Consider the following 6,432-nt stretch of genomic DNA (forward strand, 5'->3'; position numbering starts at 1 on the left):
AGTAGGGTGGATAAACAGGTTTGTCATAGACAATGGAATGTGGATTTGCCAGACTGCCTGGGTCAAGCTTTGTAAGCAGAAACAATGAAAGTACATTTGCACATAAGGTAAACAAAATAATCAAATCAAACAAAAGAGCTAATTAACAAGAGCATGAAAAGGGACATGGCACCTGCCCTGGGTCCCCCTCTCCCCATCCAAACTGAGGAACAAGCAGCAGGGTAGAAGAACTTTGTCTGGGGTTACTTTTAAAACATACATTTCAAAGGTTTTCTGAACTATAAGAGAGAAGAAAAGCGGTTGTGGTTTTCATAGAACATCAGGGTTAAAAGGGACCTCAGGAGGTCATCTAGTCCAACCCCCCTGCTCAAAGCAGGACCAATCCCCAACTAAATTCCCAACTATCCATCACTTAAGGGAAACTCCAAGAATCTGTGAAAGATGGATCCCACAGCCATGTGGGTTGAGGAAGCTGAGAACTGACTGTAAATGAGAAATTGCCTGAGAACCAAGAACTTTGCAATTATTGTATGTATTTGATTCCTTTAACCAATTTTAACTCTCACCTTTCTTTCTTTCTTTTTATAAATAAACCTTTAGATTTTAGACACTAAAGGATTGTCAACAGTGTGATTTATTGGGTAAGATCTGAGTTATATATTGACCTGGGTGTGTGGCTGATCCTTTGGGATCAGAAAAACCTTTTATTTGATTAAATTAGTTTTAAAAAGCCACCCATCTTTAAGTCTAGTGGTTTGGTGATGATACAAGGGCTGGAATACCTGAGTATCTGCTTTTCTGACTTCTTGCTAGCCAGTGTGGCGAAATGGAAGTTTACTGTTGTTGCTGGTTTGGTATATCTTATGGGGAGAATAACCACCAGTTTTGGGATGTGTCCATCCTATTTTTCAGCAATTTGACCTGAATTTGGTATTCTCAGTTGTGACCCATGAAGGAACGGTCACACAGTTTAAGTTCCAGCAAAGCTGTCTCTTGCTCTGTGTGTGTGTGTGTGTGTAACACATTTGGCTTGTGGTTCTGGGTGCCCCAAAACAGTGTCATAGTGGTGTTGGGGAATTTGCATTAACCACCCACAGCGAGTCCCCAGGAAATCCACTTAGCAAGCCAAGATCCCAAAATCACACTTAACACTTATTGTCCCCTAAAGTCCATGCATGTCTGGCACATTTCAGTATAATATCCTTTGAAGTCCTCATGCTTCCCATCTCTCATAGCTGAGGCTAGTGCCTGAGTCACTGGATCCCTTTCTTCCCACACAGTAGGGTTGCCAGGCATCCAGTTTTCAAACATAACGCCCTGTCCAAAAGGGACCCTGGCAGCTAAAAGTCCAATCAGTGGCACAGTAGGGATAATGCAGGCTCTCTGCCGGGCTATGCATGTCTCCTGAAAGCAGCCGGCATGTCCCTGAGGCCCCTAGGCACAGGGGCGATCAGGAAAACTCTGCGCGCTGCCCCCCACCCCGAGCACTGGTGGGATCTGCAGCCAATGGGAGCTGTGGAGGTGGCGCCTGCAGGTACGGGCAGTGCACACCATGCAGAGCCGCCTGGCTGCCCCTGCGCTTAGGAGTCCAGACTGCCGTCCACTTCTGGGAGCCATGCAGAGCCAGGGCAGACAGAGAGCCTGCCTTAGCCCCACTGCACCCTGGACTGGGAGGCACCTGAGGTAAGTGCCGCCCAGCTGGAGCCCACACCCCAAACCTCCTCCCAAATCCCAACCCCCAATCCAGGTCGGAACGCCCTCCTAAAGCCTGGACCCCAACCTCCTGCCCCAGCCCTGAGCCTCCCCCACCCCAAACCCCTCATCTCTGGTTCCATCCCAGATCCCACATCCCCAGCCAGAGCTCACACCCCAACCCTGAGCGTGCTCCTGCACTCCCAACCCCTTGGCTCCAGCCCAGAGCCCTTTCCTGCACCCCAAATCCCTCATCCCTGGCCCCACCATGAAGCCCGCACCTCCAGCCAGTGCCCTCATCTCCTCCTGCACCCCAAACCCCTACCCCAGCCCAATGAAAGTGAATGAAGGTGGGGGATAGCAAGTGAGCAATGGAGGGAGTGGGGGCTGGGTCTCAGAGAAGGGGTGGAGCCTCATGGAGGGTGCGGGGCAGGGGCAGGACAAGAGTGTTTGGTTTTGTGGGATTAGAAAGTTGGCAACCCTACCACACACATTTAATCTGATGTTAGGCTGCAGATCCAGAAGTATGCTGTCCAGGAGACCTTTTCCTCAAGCAGAGCTGCTCCCAGTGGGCATAGAAGAGAATAATGGGGGCTGATTGTTGCAAGGAGTTTAGTTAGGAGCTAATCCAAGGGCCATTGACATCAATGATCTTTGGATCAGATTCATGTTTAACAGGGGGCATCAGAAAGTTGGGAGATATGTATTGCAATCCTTCCTTCATGCAATAGGATCCTGAGGATGGAACCATTGCTAGATCAAGAACTCAACAAACATGTTCCTACCACTCCACATTCTTGCAGACAGAAGGGAAAAAAGATTGATTTTTTTAAAGGGATAATCTTCCTAACTATCAGGCATATGCCAACTAAAACACAAGCCACTTCTCAAAATTGAACTTGAGTTGCAAAGATCTTGTTGGATATCATCCAATGACAGCAAAGCAATGAAGAGATAGCTGGAATGAAGTGCAGGATAAACAGGCCTGTAGCCACAATAGTCTGAAGATTAATGGGATTTAGAATGAAACATTGTCACAAATCTCAGTTTTCCCATAACTTAGGTTACAATAACAGTGTTTTACTCTTGCATATTATCAAAAAGAAAAGGAGGACTTGTGGCACCTTAGAGACTAACAAATTTATTTGAGCATAAGCTTTCGTGAGCTACAGCTCACTTCATCTGTAGCTCATGAAAGCTTATGCTCAAATAAATTTGTTAGTCTCTAAGGTGCCACAAGTACTCCTTTTCTTTTTGCGAATACAGACTAACACGGCTGCTACTCTGAAACCTGTCATCTTGCATATGATGTTAACTTTTGACTGAAACATCTGTCAATTTCAGTTTCTCTATTCTTACAATATTTTCACACAAACACATAATCTTGCAATAATCTTACCTCAGTTGTCATGCAGAGCCACGTAGCAGCAGCTCTAGGTTTTTTGCTGCCCCAAGCAAAAAATTTGCCACCCTAAGCTTCGAGAGCGCAACTGCCCAAGAGAAAAAAGAAAAAGGGTGGCTGGAATGCTGACCCTGGAATTGTGCCCCCGCAAGCACGTGCTTGCTTTGCTGGTGCCTAGAGCCGATTCTGCGTAGGAGCATGCTACTTTCAGCACATAGCTCATTGCCATTCTTACAGGAGCTGCCTTTGTGGAGATAATAGGAAGGAGATAACCAATGCAGAATCAAATAATAACTTATCTCTAGGCTCCCCCCTCTGCTGGCACAGGATTGAGGCTCCCGACAAAATACACTTACCATTTTTAAAGTAGCTCTACTAATTACTGAGCTTTAGAGATACACGTTGCATATGCCTCTTGATACAAAGAGAGATTCATTATCTCCAAGAAGAAAAGGAGTACTTGTGGCACCTTAGAGACTAACAAATTTATTAGAGCATAAGCTTTCGTGAGCTACAGCTCACTTCATCGGATGCATCCGATGAAGTGAGCTGTAGCTCACGAAAGCTTATGCTCTAATAAATTTGTTAGTCTCTAAGGTGCCACAAGTACTCCTTTTCTTTTTGCGAATACAGACTAACACGGCTGCTACTCTGAAACCTGTCATTATCTCCAAGGAATTTCTCAGTTTCTTTCACAGAAGAGCATCATACAGCTAATGCAGGGAGTGGGGGGGGGAGAGGAGGTGTTTAATAGGTAGGATTCATCATATAGCAAGTGCACTGCGGGGAGGGGTTAATAGGCTGTATTCATCATTCGGCAAATGCAGTGTAGAGGGAGGGATGGTTAATAAAATGCTTTCATTATACAGCAAATGCAGTCCAGGGAGGGTTAACTGGTTGCATTCTAGCCCCAATGACCCATTGCTTGTGTAGCTCACACCTGCCAGCCCTGTGCATTTTTGCGTTGCCTGTTGGGTGATGCAGCTACTGAATGTTGCTTTAATTTAACCTATATAAAGTAAAATTTAAGTTTCTCTAAAAATGGTGTGACTGAATTGCTGAAATAAAGAAAAAACACCCCAATTGCCTAAGGCCCCAGTGAGATTTGAACTCACGACCCCTGGTTTACTAGACCAGTGCTCTCACCCCTGAGCTATGGAGCCTCTTTGTATGGTGTTCTTTTCCCCTAACAAGAGTGTACAGTAATCATTTTTCATCACTACACTCTATGCAATTGCACAAAACCCTGGCTGACTGAGCTTTTACTGTGTTACAGTTACGTTTTAAACCACACTTTCCTTTACTATACTTTTATCAGTTTGCCTGATACTGAAGTTAGGCTTACCAATCTGTAATTGCTGGGATCACCTCTGGAGCCTTTTTTAAAAAATTGATGTCACTGTAGCTATTTTCCAGTCATCTGGTACAGAAGCTCATTTAAATCATAGAACCATAGGACTGGAAGGGACCTCAAGAGGTCATCTAGTCCAGTCCCCTGCACTCATGGCAGAATTAAGTATTATCTAGATCATCCCTGTCAGTTGTTTGTCTAACCTGCTCTTAAAAATCCCAAATGATGGGAGTCCACAACCTCCCTAGGCAATTTATTGCAGTGCTTAACTACCCTGACAGTTAGGAAGTTTTTCCTAATGTCCAACTTAAACCTCCCTTGCTGCAATTTAAGTCCATTGCTTCTTGTCCTATCCTCAGAGGTTAAGAAGAACAATTTTTCTCCCTCCTTCTTGTAACAACCTTTTATGTACTTGAAAATTGTTATCAGGTCCCCTCTCAGTCTTCTCTTTTCCAGACTAAACAAGCCCAGTTTTTTCAATCTTCCTCATACGTCACGTTTTCTAGACCTTAAATCATTTTTGTTGCTCTTCTCCCAGACCTTCTCCAGTTTGTCCACATCTTTCCTGAAATGTGGTTCCCAGAACTGGACACAATACTCCAGTTGAGGCCTAATCAGCACAGAATAGAGCAGAAGAATTACTTCTCGTGTCTTGCTTACAACACTCCTGCTAATACATCCCAGAATGATGTTTGCTTTTTTTGCAAAACTGTTACACTGTTGACTCATATTTAGCTTGTGGTCCACTATGGCCCCCTAGATCCCTTTCTGCAATACTCCTTCCTAGGCAGTCATTTTCCATTTTGTATGTGTGCAACTGATTGCTCCTTCCTAAGTGGAGTACTTTGCATTTGTCCTTATTGAATTTCATCCTACTGACTTCAGACCATTTCTCCAGTTTATCCAGATTATTTTGAATTTTAATCCTATCCTCCAAAGCACTTGAAACCCCTCCCAGCTTGGTATCATCCACAAACTTTATAAGTGTACTCTCTGTGGCCTTGTCTAAATCATTGATAAAGATATTGAACAGAACCGGACCCAGACCTGATCCCTGCAGGACCCCATTCATTATGCCCTTCCAGCATGACTGTGAACACTGATAACTACTCTCTGGGAATGGTTTTCCAACCAGTTATGCACCCACCTTATAGTAGCTCCATCTAGGTTGCATTTCTCTAGTTTGTTTATAAGAAGGTCATGCAAGACAGTGTCAAAAGCTTTAGGTCTTCTCCATCTCTAATTTCTACGGACTAGATTGTGGCCTGGATTACATGCATAACAGGTCTTCCTTCAACCTTACAGTGATGATTGGGATTAATATACAAGAGCTTGACCAGGTAGAACAGAAAGTCCCCTTGAAGAAAGGTCTCCAATTTGAGGAACACAATCATGCAGATTTCTGTTTGCCCCTAACAAACCCAGTGGAGGGCAGACATAACTTGCATAGGACCATCCAGGACAGAAAAGAAGGCATAGCCAACTGCGCCTGAGTGATGAGTCAAGAGCAGCCAAAAAGGACACTGAGTTCCATAGCTTCTAATAGGAATTATTGTCAAATGTGTCCAGAACATAAATCAATCCTAAGAGCCAAAAGGTAGTTCAAAATGAACTGCATCAAATCTCTGTGCTGCATAATTTCATGTCACTTCAATGTAGAAAACAACTCCTCTTGGAAGAAATCAGAATTAAGTAATGCTGTGCATTTTCTTCCTCCCATCATAGAAAAACATGTCTTCCCATCAGGTGGGCAGAACAACCTCTTGGGCCTTTGTTACCCACACCAGGACCATGGAACTGTCTGTAGCACTTCTACAGAAATACATCAAGTTACCCAGCATGAATCCAAAGATAGAAACCAGTGTTTGACAAACATGTGAAGAAACTAAAAGCCAATAAAACTGCTTTGTACAAATACTGGCAAAAGAAGCCCTGTGAGAGCACATGGTAACAGCAAATGGCAGTAAAATTACCCTCAAACTGTCCC

At 44.3% G+C, this 6,432-nt stretch overlaps 1 non-coding gene across 1 annotated transcript; it reads right to left on the reverse strand.

The window, feature by feature from the left end:
• Positions 1-4,184: 4,184 nt before the first annotated feature.
• On the reverse strand, positions 4,185-4,257 carry TRNAT-AGU. Its single transcript has one exon. It is a non-coding gene; the product is annotated as a tRNA-Thr (tRNA).
• Between the last annotated feature and the right edge of the window lie 2,175 nt (positions 4,258-6,432).

This window comes from Dermochelys coriacea, chromosome 16 (assembly GCF_009764565.3).
Source record: "Dermochelys coriacea isolate rDerCor1 chromosome 16, rDerCor1.pri.v4, whole genome shotgun sequence".
In the NCBI taxonomy this organism is placed as follows: Eukaryota; Metazoa; Chordata; order Testudines; family Dermochelyidae; genus Dermochelys; species Dermochelys coriacea.